An 18,980-nucleotide genomic window follows, 5' to 3' on the forward strand; every position below is an offset into this window, starting at 1 on the left:
TAAAATAAACATTTTGAACTATTAAAGTGACTCTGCCAATTCTTATTTTGCACAAGTACCAGTGAGCGAGCGAAAGGGTATGCCCTGAGAGAATCGGGAGTGTTGTGTTCTTGATTGTCTAATCATTTGTAGCTCTGTGATTTTTGGAAGAGAACGAATGAGACACTATAGCAAGTCGGTTTTCGGATTTTGGGTACTAAGGTGATAGGTTAGTACACCCCTATACACTGAGGTCCTGAATTCCAGCAACAATGATTTGAATGGTGCAGCAGGTGCAGTTGCACTGGGCCTCAAAGCTCTAGGAACCCCTGAAACACCAAATATTACTATATGCCAGAGACAATGCTAGAGCAAATATTTACTATATGCTCATTATTGTTTCAGAGTTAATGTTCATGTTTAAGTTTTTTGTATTCATAAAATAAGTGTGCAGTGCAAAATAATAAAAACTTCATAAGAGAAATCTGTAATAAAAAAAAACCTGTCCATCTCAATAAAATAATAATCTCACTTACAGTGCATTTCGTTCCCATATATTGCGCAACTGCTCGAATGCTCATTTGAAAAATGCAAAGTTAATTTTCATTTGTTTATCCTAACAATGAACAATAACCAAACAACACCTTTTCATCTAGTTTCCATAACCTTGTTTTATTGGATTTGCAAAAACTGTGCTTATGCTGTACTTGTTTGATGTTTTATTCGCCTTTTACCTTTTCTCCCCATAGTTGCACCACTTTCAAGCCTACTTATCAGGTACATGCTTTTATTATCTTTGTTTCTACCATTTACCTAAGCTCCCCACTTTACAATACCTCTACTAACAGCACAATATGTTGCATTTTTGTACATATACAAGTCATAACACTTTTAAAGAGTTTTGGTAACTTAGGGTCATATTGTTAAGGAACAGTGATAACATCATTGCCGCTTTAGCAGCAGGAAACCGTACCTAAAGCGGTGATAAGGGGCTTGATGATATGCCCTTGTGAATTCCCATAGAAGCCCAGGTTCTGGTGTTAACCTGGGTTTCTATGGGAATTCACAAGGGCATATTATCAGGCCATTATCGCCGCTTTAGCTGTAGTTTCCTGCCGCTAAAGCGGCGATAATGTTATCGCTGTTCCTTGATAATATGGCCCTAATATTGTACAACTACTCAGCAAGCTACAACTTACAACAAAAAAGTGTATTATTAATCACATAGGCGAAACCTAATGCCTTTACTAATGCTTATTTGTTTTGTTTTCTGAGTAGTGCTGAGTGCTAGTGTGTCCCACCTGCAATCACCAGCTCAAATTAAGCACTGGATGGTTTGTTTATGACGAGAACTGATATTTGCTTCTAGGATTAAATATATTTTCCTCTGTCCACATAAATACGTTTATGATGTTGAAACAATGGTAAAGTTGACAGAAGACGAAAAAGTAAAACAACTTTCCAAACCTATACTAGCTTGTGTATATCCATTGCGAAATTACACGTTGCCTATTTAGAGCCCAAGTCATTTATTTGTTAAAGTTCTTCTAATAGGCATTTTGCCTCGGGGGCTTGGAAACATGAGAACATGTTTTGAAGACAATTAAAATCTCGTTCGCTAACAAAAAAATCAATTTGGTTCCTCAAGGAGGTGCACACGAGCACAATCAATACAAACAGTATCAGTCTACACTAAGTTGCTTCTGGACTGATTTTTAACTTTTTTTCTCTCAGATATTAAGTAGGGAGTACCAGCATCACGCGTTAACCACGAAGCCTGCAGAAAATCAGAACTGGGTCAACTTTATAAGTAATATTAATGTAAGAAAAATATTCCTTCACACAAAAATGTATATTGCATGAAAAACATGTAACATTGTCTATCCAGAGTTGCTCAGAGGTTCGTTCTGTTAAGCAAAATGATGCCCCCCATGTGCACTTTAGAGAGCAGCCTCTTAAAGGTCCTGTTACCTGCAGCTAAGCAATCCAATTAGGTAAGAGCATCTTTTGGCTGAGGCACCCGAAATTGGGCCTTTATTGCACCCCCTGGCAGAAGAGCAGCGGAGAGGTGGTAAACTAGAGAGAAGCAAGCACATGGGCAGATGAGCTCCCCTCTATTGGGAAGCGAGCCCCGCAGGCACCAGAAATGGCTGTGGGAGTGCTGTTCCATGGCAGTAGACACGGCGACAGGATGAAGGGGACGGATTCGCTCCATGCCCATGGAGAGTGCTGTGGCTCTGGACATGTTGTGCATTCCAGGAGGAAAAGACTCCCAGTGGAGCACAAGGGTCGGCTTACAGGGCAATCGGTGTGCTGGAGATGATTGCAACAGAGAGGAGGACAGGGGAAAGGCAGAACTTTTCACTGTACCATCTAGAGGGTCCTGTCTCCAGAAGCAAGGGGTGAATGGAGGACTAATATGAAGATACCTAGCAAGAAGCAGAGGAAAGTCGAGCAAGACTTTGTTGCCTTACACAAAGGTAATGGTGCTCCAGAGGAAGTCAATGAAAGAGTGTAGGAAACTGAACTGGCTACTGACCTGAATGGAAGGATCGCAGTTCTGGATGGCATTTTTAAGAAGTTCCAAAAAGTGGATGTTACGCCTGACATCCTTGGAGTAGTATTTCCCAAAACATTTTGCCTTCATCCCTCCTGTTTTGCTGAATATGTTTCTGTTGGCTTTTGGACTCTGTGCACTTTACCTCTGCTAACCAGTACCAGGGCCGGCTTTAGGGTGGTGCGACCGGTGCTACCGCACCGGGTGCTGGCTTCCTGGGGGCGCAGAGTTTGCAAGTTTAACTCCTGTGATTAATTATCTTCCTAGAGAGAGATCAGCGTTTTGTATAGTTGAGGTTTTTGACTCATGTGAAGTTGGTGTAGAGGGTTAATATGCCTGCTGCAAAGAAAGTGAACCAAGTAGATTACAGAGTGCATATAATGTAAACAGATCAGCAGGTTACTGCTTTTAAAAGAGACATCCTTTTGTTACTTGCAATTTATAACTTAAACATTAGAACATTGATAATATTGCAAAAAAGGTTAATTTAGCTAGAAAGAAATCGTTTCTTATTATTAAAGAAAATTCCCAACTATGCTGTTTCTTTTTCTACTCTGAGTTTGTGCTTCTCCACACCAAGCACTCTTAAACTATACTGCCTACCAGTAAGGATGACATGTGACTCCTACACTTTTAGTCCTTTGGATTATGTAACATTTCCTATACATGTGGTTGCAGCCAGCGCTGGGATACCTAAGGGTAGCCATGCGCTCTATCAAGAATCTATTATTATTAATAATAATAATAATAATAATAATAATAATAATAATACACTGATTCACACGGGTGATCGATTGTCTCTGTAATGTGTGTGTGATGTAAAGTGCTCTGACACCGTACACTGGTATGAGTGGCGCTATATTACTAATTCAATGCATCTGAGAGAGAGTGGTAAAAGAGAAATGGTCGCTGTTAAAGGGTGTTAGTAAGAGAATCTGTGGTGGAGGTTGTCAGAGGGGGGGGGCGTCAACAAACATTGTCGCACAGGGCGCCACCAGGCTACAGGCGGCACTGACCAGTACTAAATAAAATTCTCTCTCATTCAAACATGGTAAAATTTGACTAAAAATATTTTCCACATTTAATCTACCTGTAGATCCCTAATAAATGGTACTACATGTACCCAGGGCCTGTAAATTAAATTAATCTGTTGGGCCTGTAGCACACCTTGTGCTGCTCACTAAAGTAACATATTAAAACCTGTCTCCGGCATGCCACTGCAGCCTAATAGGACAGGCAGCATTGTATTTATAACGTAGGGCAAGTGTACTTACATTTGACATGTCCTGACAGTGAAAAAAATACTAAAGTTGTTATTGGCTGCTGTAAGACCTATCTCCTCCCATTGACTAACAGCGGGTTACCTTCATCCCTAGTCTAACTAGAGGGACTACAAGGGGCAGTTAGCTGACCTCCTGTTGGAGCTACAGGAAACAAGTAGCTTCAGAGGCCTACCAGCAACGGCCCAGCTGACCTGCTGCAACTGTGCCTACCTGGACCTGCAGCTGGACTAGCCTAAGCCCTGCTATCCTCTGCTGGTGTGAGTCCTGATCCCCCAGAGGTGCCTCCCCACGTCCTGAACCCTTGGCTGGTATCAGAGTGTACTCCTCCTAAACAAAAGGTGAAAATCCTGATGTCTGGGCTCCTTGCAACCATGAAGGGGAAATTTGTGCCGAAACTCTGCCGCCCGCTAAAGCAATGACTGTCCGAAATGACCGACAAAGCGAAGCTACAGCAATACCCGACTGGCTCTTCAAACTACAACAATGACCGTCTGTGACATTCGTCTGACTCTTTGCACTACAGCAATTATTGTCCATGACGCTCCTCGTCCTTCTTGCACCTCTTCCACCACAAAGTGAACTCATCGTGCTGGACCTAGAAGATAACTTTTCAATAGTACTAACCTGGTCCCTGTATCTGACCCACACTTCATTGCAGTTAGACTGAATTTGTGATTTCCTCTGGTCTAGTGCAAACAGATGACTACAAGTGGAGCTTTCTGCTTTTAAATGCCATTTTCACTTTAAAATATAAAACCGAATATTTCTGGTTCTACTGATAGAATTTTAGTCATTTTGGTATTGTTTTATTTATTAAAATCGATTCTATTCTTCTAAAATGGTTTGGGTTTTTCTTGTGCTGTGTTTTCACTTTATTCATGTTTGAGTGATGCGTCGATACATTACATATTGCTCTAAGTTAAACCTGACAGCTTTTGTGTCAAGCTACCAGAGTTAATCACTGCTTAATTTAGTGATGTTTATGGTGCACCCAACAAGGATTGTGGTTGCTGTATGGGTGGGTCTTACACCCACTCGACCAATAAGCCAATTTCTTTCAATGGAGAAATCTATTCCTGAGACAGCTGGCCCTTCGGGAGAAAATTGAGTCCAGGTTTCTCTGAGATGAAGGTAGTGAAATAATTGCACAATACCACAGTTAGGATGGAGGAGACGTCAAGGGTTTTAAAGATATTGTATGCATGCAATGATGTTAACGGACAATAAACTGGAAGTTTTGGAAAATGTATGAGGCACGTCTGGTGGCTTAGTGGACTACTGCATCCACTATAGGGGCCTGTATTTGACTTCATGGTCACAGGTTCAGGTCTTGGTGGGTTCTCTCAGCCTTTCTTTCTTCTGTCGAAAAAATGAGTACAATTGAGTTGGTAATTATTCAGCTCCAAGATACCCTTGTGTGAACATGCATATTATGTTGCGTATGATGAAAGGCCACTAATCGTATTATGGGCTTCTCTCCCATTGATGATGATTGAGGTAATGCTAATATTTTTGAGTGAACACATGTCCCTCACTTAGAAGATAGTACGGTCATTATATGTAGAACTACAGACTTACCATTTACATCCTCGAAGATAGTTCACATTCTCAAAGGTGAGGATCTCATAATAGCCAAATTTCTGTTACTGGACCTCTGGGACTACAATTTGCGCACTTCAGCTTCTCTGGAGGGAGTGCCCCAGATAGACAGAGGGGAGAGCTTCTTTTTCCTAACCTTAGAAGGAAAACATCATGCAGGTGATAGGAATTCCCAGGTGTGCAGTGGAAATCCTCTTTAATGGCAATAATCACTACTCTGCAAATGCCACTTTTAAAAAGTTGTAATTTTCTTCCAAAACCAAATGTGACTTTCTGTCAGTATTCAGAGTTACATGACTTTTAATAGAACTACTGTGGTGTGATGTGTATTCCTTCCAGAAAGAGGACAAAAGGGCATTTGGTGTGGGGAAAGGTGTTCCTCTCCTGAGCAAGACGTTCTGTGGGTTATACTCAGCCCTGCCTGAGCTTTGAAGGGTAGCCTGAGGGCTCTGACCTCTGGATCTGCCTACCTGTCACTGGCAAATGCAGCCCACAACTGGACCTGCCTGCAATTTGTTACCCTGTACAGATTGGAGCCAGACCCAGTGGAAGACCAAAATCAGTTAGGGTTACACAAGGAAGTGCCCCTAACAAATGGACTCACAGTTGGTATAAATGTGGCACCCTCAGAACCTCTCATCAAAACACTCCTGGACCTGTGGAGACTCAGAAGAAGGGCTGCACTGCTGTCTGAAGATGAAATACTGGGCCTGCGTCCTTGAACCAAGGATACCAGAAGGGACTGCAAGGCTCAGTTGACTGACCTCCTGTTGGAGCTACAGGGACGCAACAAGGTTCCAAAGGCTTCCCTTGCAACTGCACATGTCAAAGTGAACCTGCCTGAGCCCTCCTACCAGCCCCTGCTGGAGGGATCCTGACGCCAAAGAGGTGTCTCTCCAGGTCTTGTACCCTTGGCTAGTGTCAAAGTGTACTCCTCCAACCTACAAACTGCAACAACTGGATTCCAGGTGAAATTTCAGAGGTTCTAGGATCTTAATTTTGAAAAAGAACCATTGCCGGTCTCCTCGCAAATGCAAGTGGACTTTACTGAGGCAGACGCAGGACCTGCATTAGACAGCCAAAACGGCTTTTCGAACTAAAGACTCTGGATTTCACTGGCACAGTGTTCTTCCGGTTGACAACAACTGCACCACATTTCACACCAACACAAAGCTCTGATCAGGACCTAGCTCTTCCGGCCCACAACAACCACACCGCCAACACCACCACACCTACTAAGGCTCCTAGGTGGAACTGGACTAAGTTCCATGGTATACTTTCCATGGGGATGAATCTGGTCCCTGTATCTGATTGGCGCACCATTGAGCCCGGCCTGAACTTTTGACTTTGACCCAGTCCAGTGCGAGTAGATAACTCTGATTGATGCTGTATGCTTTTTTTCTTAAAATGTAAAAAATTCTTAACTCCGGTTCTACTGATTAGTATTGTGTTACTTAGGTATCATTTTCCTTTTTAAACATACTCTATTTTTCTAAATGGCTTTAGGATTTTTCTTATGTCGTGTTTTCACTTTCTTACTGTTTGAGAGCATCATCAATAAAGCAGTTACGCTGACTCCTTTTGTGCCAAGCTAGCGAAGGGGTAAGCAAAGGTTTATTTAGTGACTTCTGTGGTTCACCCTCAGAAGGATTGTGTTTATTAATTGAGCAGGGCTATTACCCCTGTTAATTAGTAACTCAATTTCTAACAGGAAACAAACCAAGATTCCCAGAATACATTAGATTTGGAGCATAAGCTCCAAAATGCAGACATTACATCCACGATCAAGGTTGCAACCCTTTTGTCATAGTTCATCAGCAGCTAGTAGTGGGGTACCATGGAGCAATTCAATCAATCAGTCAATCAATCATTTGTAAAGCACGCTACTCACCCGTGGGGGTCTCAAGGCGCTGAGGGGAGAGGGGGAGCAGCTACTGGTCGAACAGCCAGGTCTTGAGACGTCTCCTGAAAGTCAGCAGGACCTGGGTCTGACGCAGGTGAATGGGGAGGGTGTTCCATGTCTTGGCAGCGAGGTGGGAGAAAAATCTACCACCGATGGTCGTTCGACGGATGCGTGGGACGGTGGCGAGTGAGAGGTCGGCGGAGCAAAGCTGGCGGTTCGGGGTGTAGAAAGACAGCCGTTCGTTGAGGTATGCTGGTCGGGTGTTGTGGAGGGGTTTGTGGGCATGGGTGAGGAGCTTGAAGGTGATCCTCTTGTTGACTGGGAGCCAGTGCAGGTCTCAAGTGCGTGGTGATGTGGCTGTGGTGAGGGAGTCCGAGGATGAGGCATGCTGAGGCATTTTATATGCATTGGAGTCTCTTCTGGAGTGTGGCCGTAGTTCCTGCGTAGAGGACATTGCCGTAGTTCAGCCTACTGCTGACGAGTTCTTGGGTGACCGTTCTTCTGGTATCGGTGGGGATCCATCTCTAGATCTTGCGGAGCATGCGGAGGGTGTTGAAGCAGGAGGAGGCAACATAGTTGACTTGCTGGGCCATGGAGAGTGTTGAGCACAGGATAACTCCCAGGTTGCGCGTGTGGCTGGTGGGTGTCGGGCAGCTCCCAGTGCGGCTGGCCACCAGGAGTCATCCCAAGCAGAGGGGGTGGAGTCGAGGATGAAGACCTCCGTCTTGTCTGAATTCAGCTTCAGCCGGCTAGTCTTCATCCACCCTGTGACGGCCTTCATTCCCTCCTGGAGGTTGGATTTGGCGGTGAGGGATAGGATCAGCTGGGTGTCATTGGCGTATGAGACGATGTTGAGGTGGTGTGTTCGAACGATGTTGGCGAGCAGTGCCATGTAGATGTTAAAGAGGGTCGGGCTGAGGGATGATCCTTGGGATACGCCGCAGGTGATTGTGGTGGCTTCTGACCTGAAAGGGGGTGCGGACTCTCTAGCTTCTGCCAGTGAGGAAGGAGGTGATCCAGTCCAGGGCTATGCCTCGGATCCCTGTGTGATGGAGGCGTGTGCGCAGGGTGTGGTGGCAGACGGTGTCGAAGGCGGCCTAGAGGTCTAGAGGATGAGGGCAGCAGTTTCGCTGTTGTCCAGTACGGTCCTGATGTCGTCAGTGGTAGAGATGAGGGCGGTTTTGGTGCTGTGATTTCTGCAGAAGCCGGCTTTGGGAGGAGTCCACGACGTTGTTCTACTCCAGGAAGTGGATCAGTTGTCTGTTGGCGGTCTTCTCATTTACTTTCGCCGGGAACGGGAGCAGGGTGATGGGTCGGAAGTTCTTTAGGTTCTTTGGGTCCACCTTGGGTTTCTTGAGAAGGGCATTGATCTCGGCGTGTTTCCAGCTTTCTGGGAAGGTGGCGGTCTATAAGGAGCTGTTGATGATCTTTCTGAGTTGGAGTGCGATTATGGAGCTTGCCTTGTTGAAAATGTGGTGGGGGCAGGGGTCGGAGGGTGATCCTGAGTGGATGGTGTTAATGATTTTGATGGTGTCTTCGCCGTTAACATTGTACCAGGAGAGTAGTAGGTCGGTGTGCCTGGCGGGTGTGCATTCAGTGGTGATGGGGTCTGTCATTGGGGTCTAGGTGTCGAAGCTGTTGTGGATGTTTGCGATATTGCGATGGAAGAAGGTAGCCAGGGAGTCGCAGAGTTCTTGTGATGGCGGTATGTCGTTGGAGGAGGAGCTGGGGGTGGCGAGTTCTTTCACGATGTTGAAGAGCTCTTTGCTGTTGTGTGTGGTGCTGTTGATACGTTCTTTGAAGGAGGTTCTTTTGGTGGATCGGATGAGCTGGTGGTTTTTGCGTCTGGCGTTCATGAAGGCTGCGTGGTTGTCCGGTGTCTGATTATTGCGCCAATATTTCTCAAGTCTGCAGGTGTGCTTGGAGTCTTGGAGGTCGGCGTTGAACCAGTTGGCTCTTGTGTCGGTGCGCCTGTTGAAGGGTTTCCTTATCGGGCGAGGGTGTTGGCGCAGTCGTTGATCCATTGTGTGAAGTTGTTGGCTGCTTCCTCGGTATTGAAGGGCTCAGGTGGTGGGTATGGGCGAGTGTGGTGGTGAGCTGGTCTTCGGTGACTTTTTTCCAGCTCCGGTGTGGGGAACGTTGTGGTTGGTTGTGTGCGGTGTGCTTTTCAAAGGAGAAGTGGATGCAGTGGTGGTCGGCCCAGTGGAGTTCGGTGGTGTGGCTGAAGCAATTGATACTGACAGTAAACACAAGTTTGGTAAATTAGCCAAATAGATCACAAAAAATCACTGCAAAAGTCAATATGTCTCACCCTCTAAACTTATTGGCTGTGAGACCGATTTTATTTCCACAAAAAAACAATCACTTGGGCACACTTAGGTATGTGAAAGATGGACACAGCAAGTGCACAAGCAGGAAGACCATAACCATAACCATAATTCCAGGAAGACCACCATATGTACACACGGAAGTAAGGGGTCGATTAGGATGGCAGATGGAAGGACGACCGCCGGGCAGGAGTAGGCGGAAAATGCTTTTTTCCATTCCGCCTGCCGCGGTCAGTCCGTCCGCCATATTAGGATGTGAAACACTGTCAAAAGTCCGTACGTGGCAGAAGAGCACGCACCGCAGCGGAACTACACCCGACCCCGCATCGGACGTAACCAATCCAGAGACACCGCCGTACAGAATGACGTCTCCGACGTCCTCCAAATCACGATGGCGGAAAACACACATCAAATCGCTGCGTAAAAACAACCTGCCTGAACACAGCGGATTACCCACAGCGAAGATACAACACATTGCAGAGATACCCACCACAAGCTGCTCGCCGTCATGGACCCAGCGCTACACGCATTTCCGATACTCTTCGTGCTCCACCACCAGCAAGTCATGGACCATCACCGACGACGACGCAGGTACGTCAACTCACCAATTGGTGTCAGAAGGGGAGTACCTGCCAGGGCTGTGACGTTGGAAGGGGGAGTGTCATGTTTGAGAAACTTCATGTACGATCGCACCAATATATCCTCAATGCAAGTACACAACCAGGAATGACAACGACAAACCACTACACATGATTGACTTGCTTTATTAAACATAATAGGGGTGTAATCTTATAGTAGCCAGGAGCATGGGCATTGGGTACAACAGAGCAGGTACATCAGAGGCAGCACATGGGAGGGCACAATGCAGAATCAGAACAGCAACAGGGCAGTGGTCGTAACAGAGCAGGTACATCTGAGGCAGCACATGAGAGGGGCCCAGAGCATCAACAGTCCAAGGCACAGAGCAGGTACCTCAGAGGCAGCACATGAGAGCGGCCAAGTGCCTCAACAGTCCATGGCAAAGAGCATGTACATCGGAAGCAGCACATGAGAGGGTCTAAGTGCATCAACAGTCCAAGGCACAGAGCAGGTACATCAGAGGCAGCACATGAGAGGGTCTAAGTGCATCAACAGTCCAAGGCACAGAGCAGGTACATCAGAGGCAGCACATGAGAGGGGCCAAGTGCCTCAACAGTCCATGGCAAAGAACAGGTATATCTGAGGCTGCACATGAGAGGGGCAGAGCGCATCAACAGTCCATGGCAAAGAGCAGGTACATCTGAGGCAGCACATGAGAGGGGCACAGAGCATCAACAGTCCAAGGCACAGAGCAGGTACATCAGAGGCAGCACATGAGAGGGGTTAAGTGCATCAACAGTCGAAGGCACAGAGCAGGTACATCTGAGGCAGCACATGAGAGGATCTAAGTGCATCAACAGTCCAAGGCACAGAGCAGGTACATCAGAGGCAGCACATGAGAGGGGCCAAGTGCCTCAACAGTCCAAGGCACAGAGCAGGTACATCTGAGGCAGCACATGAGAGGGGCACAGAGCATCAAGAGACCATGGCAAAGAGCAGGTACATCTGAAGCAGCACATGAGAGGGCACAATGCAGCATCCTAACAGCAACAGGGCAGTGTACGTAACAGAGCAGGGACATCTGAGGCACCACATGAGAGGGGCACAGAGCATCAATAGACCATGGCAAAGAGCAGGTACATCTGAGGCTGCACATGAGAGGGCCACAGAGCATCAACAGTCCATGGCAAAGAGCAGGTACATCTGAGGCTGCACATGAGAGGGCCACAGAGCATCCACAGTCCATGGCAAAGAGCAGGTGCATCTGAGGCAGCACATGAGAGAGGCACAGAGCATCAAGAGACCATGGCAAAGAGCATGTACATCCAAGGCAGCACATGAGAGGGTCCAAGTGCATTAACAGTCCAAGGCACAGAGCAGATACATCTGAGGCAGCACATGAGAGGGGCTAAGTGCCTCAACAGTCCATGGCAAAGAGCAGGTACATCACTGGCAACACAATTACGTGGGTCAAGCGACCCGTCCCAAGGACATCAACAATGCAAGGCTGGTTACAATGGACAATCTACACACCAAGTCAAATGACATGTGAGTGATGGAAACTACACCTCACATCACAGAATCTGGTGGACTGCTTGAACTACTTGCCTCGGACACACTGCCAGCACCAGAAACAGGAGTGTGAGACAGCCACAGATCGACTGACTGACACATGAGCCATAGACCCAGACACACTGCCAGCACCAGAAACAGAAGTGTGAGACACAGCCAAAGATAGACTGACTGACACATGAGCCATAGACCCAGACACACTGCCAGCACCAGAAACAGGAGTGTGAGACACAGCCACAGATCGACTGACTGACACATGAGCCATAGACCCAGACACACTGCCAGCACCAGAAACAGGAGTGTGAGACACAGCCACAGATGTAGTGACTGACACATGAGCCATAGATCCAGACACACTGCCAGCACCAGAAACAGGAGTGTGAGACACAGCCACAGATCGACTGACTGACACATGAGCCATAGACCCAGACACACTGCCAGCACCAGAAACAGGAGTGTGAGACACAGCCACAGATCGACTGACTGACACATGAGCCATAGACCCAGACACACTGCCAGCACCAGAAACAGGAGTGTGAGACACAGCCACAGATCGACTGACTGACACATGAGCCATAGACCCAGAAACACTGCCAGCACCAGAAACAGGAGTGTGAGACACAGCCACAGATCGACTGACTGACACATGAGCCATAGACCCAGACACACTGCCAGCACCAGAAACAGGAGAGGGCACAACTGACACAGTGCTACTACATGATGCATGACAGCAAACAACAGACACAGTGCCACTATCTGACACATGCGAGTGAACTGCAGATGTGCCACTAGGACCACTGAAATGATGAGCCACAGGGCAGAACGGGCCAGGAGGCAGGGTGGCTCTGGGAGCTGGGGATAGCTGTACTGGAGCGACATCGGGGTGGTCAGGTGTGAATGGTGTGTATCTACGTTTCTTAGGGATATGTGAGGGCACCCTGGACATGACTGGACTGGTAAGTGGTGCGGACTCATCTGAAATATCACCCATCAAAGGTGGATCATGTGCTGGTGGGGGTCTGCTCTCCGGGGACGTGCTGGACCCTGCTTGTTGTTTGCTGTGGGCCTGCCTTCTGCCCTCTGCATCATGTGTAATGGGGGATGCAACAACAGTGTACTCCTTCCTCTTCTTCTGACGGGCGTGGATGGGAGTAGAGGTATGGGGGGACTCCACCGCTGACACATCTGTTTTAAGTTCCTTTAACAACATCAGCCTCAGTGCAGCCAGGGGTGATGTATGCCTGTCCTTGATGGAGCTAGTGTCTATGGGAGAACCCTTGTCCCTGGGATGTGCCTTGGCCGTAGGAGGTGTCCTGTCTCAGGAATTTCCCTGATCCCTGGGCTGTGCCCTGTCCCTGGGTGCAGACTTGTCCATTGTAGTGTACCTGTCTTTAGAAGCGACCTTGTCCTTGGGAGTGTCCCTGCTCTTGGGAGTTGCCCCTTCCTTTGCAGTGTCCTTGTCCTTGGGAGTGTCCCTGCTCTTTGGAGGTGGCCTTTTCTTTGAAGCGTCCTTGTCCCTGGGAGTGTCCCTGCTCTTTGGAGGTGGCCTTTCCTGTGAAGCGTCCTTGTCCCTGAAGAGTCCCTGCTCTTTGTAGGTGGCCTTTCCTTTGAAGCGTCCTTGTCCCTGGGAGTGTCCCTGCTCTTTGGAGGTGGCCTTTCTTTTGTAGTGTCCTTGTCCCTGGGAGTGTCCCTGCTCTTCGTAGGTGGCCTTTCCTTTGAAGCGTCCTTGTCCCTGGGAGTGTCCCTGCTCTTTGGAGGTGGCCTTTCCTTTGTAGTGTTCTTGTCCCTGGGAGTGTCCCTGCTCTTTGGAGGTGGTCTTTCCTTTGAAGCGTCCTTGTCCCTGGGAGTGTCCCTGCTCTTTGTAGGTGGCCTTTCCTTTGAAGCGTCCTTGTCCCTGGGAGTGTCCCTGCTCTTTGGAAGTAGCCTTGCCTTTGTAGTGTCCTTGTCCCTGGGAGTGTCCCTGCTCTTCGGAGTTGCCCCTTCCTTTGTAGTGTCCTTGTCCTTGGGAGTGTCCCTGGACTTGGGAGGTGCCTTTGCCTTGGGAGTACCTTTTGTGGGGGATGCCTTTGTAGCATGTGAAGCCATTTCCCCCAACACCCCTTGAGGATCCTGTGTGTCAACTCCAGTGTAGCTCACGTCATCTTTGGTGAAAGATTTCCCAGTCCTAGGGGATGGTGTCTGTGCCCTCCGTGCCCGGTCTTGCTGCCTGTAGCTGCTTCTAGTGCAATAACCTGTAAATGTGGCCTGGTCCGAAAATTCACTCCCCCCTGAGACATCAAGTGGTGTGGATGGGGGAAGAGAAGTAGCACCCTGTCTATGCGACTGTACAATGGCTGAAGACACAGTGTTTGCCAATGACTGAACTGTTCTGTGGAGACCAGCAACATCGCCATGCATCCCCTCCATGAATGTCACCACCTGCCCCAATTTCCTATCGTGATCTTGGAATGCATTGATCATGTTGGTCTGCTCTACACACAGCTGTCGCAGCAGATCAACAGCCTCAGCACAAAGTGCACTTTGTGTCACAGGGGCAGGGTCTGCGGTGCCTGCACCGAAGGCAACTCTGCTCCCCCATCTCTGGCGAGCACGAGCAGTACTTGTTGCAGTTGGTGGCAGTGTGGGCCCTGTGTGCTGTGTCCCGACTGAAGGTGTTGATTGCCCACTCCCTGTCTGTGACAACAGTGCTGACTCACCAACATTGTCTGATGATGAGGACAATGGTGTTTCCACATGTGAGTCCTCAGGGATGGTTCTGTCCCCCTCTCCGGGGCTGCCCTCTTCAGTGTCAGTCTGCGCGTGTGTGATCTCGGATCCGGATGCATTGCCACCACTCATCACCGTCGTTTGTCGGTCAGTGCCCTCTGCCAAAGCTGAAACAGGGAGAAAAGAGGTTTAACTAAGTGCCACACTCACGTACTGAAGGTCACAAAATCACAAATTTCCTTACAGACTAATAACATGTAGCACCCATCCTGCACAAGACCCACCCCTACCAGACATCCTCATATTAAAGAACCGGTGGTGGCTGTGAAACATGTACATCATACGAACAGGGCAAGTGCTTGTAGACCACCACACATGTCATGCCATGGGACCACAGACCTCAACAGCATGTCCTGGAATCCTCAACTACTAAGCCAGTGGCCTGTCCACCTGGCGGCCATGGATGCTACCGCTCACTCCGCTAATGGCACCAACGTGCAATTGCAGCAAAACAAACGCACCTCGGATGTCACTACTGTGTCTGAGCACCAATACATGCATGCACTCACAAGTCACAGACACATACAGTCTGCTTACCGCTAGTTTGCTGTTGATCCCCTCTCAGCCGAGTGGACAGGTCAGGATGCGTCACAGCAATGATACGGTGCATTAGAGGGGTCATGGTGCGTCGGGCCAGACGTTATGATTTTGGAATCATCCCCAGTGTCAACATTCTTGCTTAGCCTGGATATGTCATTCCAGCGCTTGTGGCAGTGTGTGTGTCGTCTATTGCACACCCCCACTGCCCACACATCACGTGCTATGGTCCTCCACGCGGCCTTGCAAAGGTGCAGCTTGACCTACTCTGATGGGAGACAAGTGGGGAACGTTAGTGGGCAGTTTGACTTTCACAAACATCCAAGAAACACGTATCTACATGCAGCCATGCTCAGTACAACACATGTGAAGGTCCCACAGCACACCGCCATGCTTGCAGAAGCCAGGAGTCAGTGACCACCTCATGCCCACCAACATGTTCCCCACTGCACTTACCACCTGTCCGGGTGCACCATAGAGCCGTTCATAGTGGCTGAGCACACCGTCCACAAGAACATCCAGCTCCGCTGCGGTGAAGAGATGAGACCGGTCTCTCGCACTCTCTGCATGGCAAGGTCCAGGACTGTGGCACTACAGCAGCAGTTGTTGGTCAGCTCAGCAGCAGCAGGTCGAGGTGATGGTCGCAGGCAGCAGTTGTTGGTCAGCTCAGCAGCAGCAGGTCGAGGTGATGGTCGCAGGCAGCAGTTGTTGGTCAGCTCAGCAGCAGCAGGTCGAGGTGATGGTCGCAGGCAGCAGTGGATGAAAGCAGTGAATGTGTGCTGCAGAAATTCACACATATATAGGCCCAGGACCGGCGGTGTGTGACCGGCCAAGACCGGCGGTGTGTGACCGGCCAAGACCGGCGGTCTGCAGTGGGTTCTGCAATGTGACTGTTAGGTGGGGTATCAACTGCCATTTTGATTTTCATATTCAAAAGTATGTGTTAGCCTGCACCACCCCCGCGGAAAGCGTGCACCGCCATAGCGACGCCACTGAGTGATGATTTTCAAATGATGCACTGTCGCGGAAGTACGCACATGCGTTTTGCGGGGTGTGACCGTGATGGTCCTTGACCATACAGCATATGTCATGCACAATATCAGGATGAACGAGCAACTTCTGTGTAGGTGGAAGGCGTCCAAACATGGCGTATGTACACACACTGCATGTTTCCGCACGCAAGTAATTTTGATAGTCGTACATGTGTGTTAGGACATGTCCAGAATGCTGCAAGAATTATGATTATACAAGAAGTGGGGTTGTGTCCGTCACTGTGGCCGGGTAGGACAACGTCTTAGAACTTTAGAAAATGAGGGACCCGGTCACTGTTTAGTTCTGCCGCTTTTTTTATTTTGAGCAGAATCTCACCCTAAGGTAATTAATCCTTGGGTGATGTATATACTTTTTTTTGAGGAATACAATTTACATCACTTTTTTTCAGATTTTTTGAAAGCAGTCTGAGGTTTGTTCGTTGCCGTACAAAAAACATAAATTTACACATTTACTGTGAACACTTTTTACAATACCTAAACAATTGAATTACATTTATCTGTTAAACAAAACATTTACCATAAACCAAAATTTTTACCGAGCTCCAAGGTTGTACCCTACCAACTAATTCTACTACCAGGCCTACGTAATCCTGATTTCATCTAATTTAAGCCTGGTATCGCAAAGGCATACACTTAGTATACATTCTTTATTCTGTTGCATTCAAAAGAACTTTCTAAGGCCTTTGCAGAGAGTGCATTCGTATTTACGACGAATGTGCCAAAGCCGACTAGTTTCCAAGCCCGTGTCTCATTTAGCGGGCTTTTCTTCAGGGCTTATAGTTGGGTACCTGTGTAAAAATAGGGGGGGACATACTTTAGTGTGGGACCTTCAAATATTACGTCACTGGAAAGGAGTTGTCAGCACTTATTTTTTTACCCTCCTGCGTTGTGTGTACAAGTCTGTTCTAGTACATTCAGACTCTTGACTTGCGTTTTGCTTTGTTCTGTAAAGTAGAACAAAGAAATTGTATCTATTTTCTGTATAGGGGACATTGTATCACAGGGTTTTTTTTTAAAGAGATTGCCCACAATGTAACGTACGTTTTTTTTGGTTTCTGTTGCTACATGTCATCTGATCTGTGATTTTACGACTTTGTGCGGAGTGGCTCACCGGGTTCTGTAACAATGAAACAGAACGCTTTTCAACTGATGGATCTAATTGTTTGTTCGAGTCTGCAAGAGGTTTTTTTGGGTGGCTGTTACTTACTTGGAAATTTCTGTGTGCTGGCGGAACGCCGAACTATTATTTAAGGGAGGGCGTCGCCTTTTCTTTTTATCTGGTTTGCTGCATGCACTGTGGGATTGAAGAGGATAGAATTAAAGAAGTCATTTACCGCGTTGCGGGGGTTGATATTTTCTTTCTATACTCCGGGTAAGTCATTACCTGCAGTGTCCATGTGTAGCCGCTTGCTTCTGCCAGTTTCCTACTCGAGTGAGTGTTTGTTATTCAGGTCACATGACTGATTTAAAATTAGAATAACAGTGACATCGTCATTAAACCGGCGGACAAGGGGGGAGGAATAGTTGTGATGAATACTACCAAATATGATCTAGAAATTCAAAGACAACTTGCCAATCAAGAACATTACCGACCCCTCCCCAAAGATACTCTGGAGGATATACGAACCAAAATACTATCCATAAAAAATTAAGCTAAAGACAGAGACATCATTCCAGAAGCAGGACAAACTGCAAAACATTGACAGCACCTCTGGTTGCACACTACCTAGAATTGGGACATCGGGATACTGACATCCTATGGCAAGTCATAGAGAAACCCACATTGCCCACTCGAGAAGGAGATATCAAAGACCTCCTGAACAAGGCTGAATGTAAATGGATGACCATCTGTGATTCGGTGAACCATGGTCTCAATACTCTTGACGAATGGAACAGCACTGTTACCACCTGAAAGACTGACTGTCCACTGACATTCTAAGCCCACATACTCGATCCTCTATTGCACATCCTATTTATTTATTCAACCCACTAGAGATACCATCCTTTCTATTAATTAATAAACTAGGCTTCACGGACCCTAGAATGCCAGCTGTATAATTTGCCCTGTATAAACTGCTTCGATTTCACCAGACTGTAATTAACTTTTATAATTACATGTGTTGTAACCGTGTATGGCTCTGAACAAACTTATACTAATTGCGTGTATATATCTCTGTATAAATTATGTGTATTAACTTGCATCTGTTAAAATGTGCTGTATTGGGGCGGGATCTGGGCGAGCGAAGTGGGCGTGAACTTGGTGTGTACTACGTGACATGACAACCAAGTCCTGATGACGATCCCAACTAACACGGATCGAAACGCCGTCGACCTAACAGCTCATTAACAGGCATACTCTTCCTTGGTGGCTCGACATCAAAATTGAAAGAACTACTTTAAACTGTGATATCACGTTGTCATACATTTTCGAGCCACTCACTGTAAATTATTTCCACTTTGTTCACAGTGTGCCGTTTATGCTGTTCACCTTCTTCACTTGCGTCGCCACTTTCACCACAGACACTTTTTAAGCACCAAGTATTATATGGTTGTCAATAATTCATTTTATGCCCTCTGTAATCTCCGACCATGAATTTTTTGTGACAATATAAGATGAATAACTATCTTTCTTCAAAATAACGAGTATTCTCCTTCTTTCCTGGAAAGTAATGCTGTACGCATGCATAATTAATTGCCTACACACTATTACCTGTCAGGACATTGTTTCTCAAATGCACCTTACTTACCCAGTCCTGAATTGGTATATGGGTCCCACTCGTGTAAATTTTACAACAATTCATGTTCAGCATGGTACTGCGGGATGTT

The sequence above is a fragment of the Lissotriton vulgaris genome, chromosome 10, assembly GCF_964263255.1.
Source record: "Lissotriton vulgaris chromosome 10, aLisVul1.2, whole genome shotgun sequence".
Lineage (NCBI taxonomy): Eukaryota > Metazoa > Chordata > Amphibia > Caudata > Salamandridae > Lissotriton > Lissotriton vulgaris.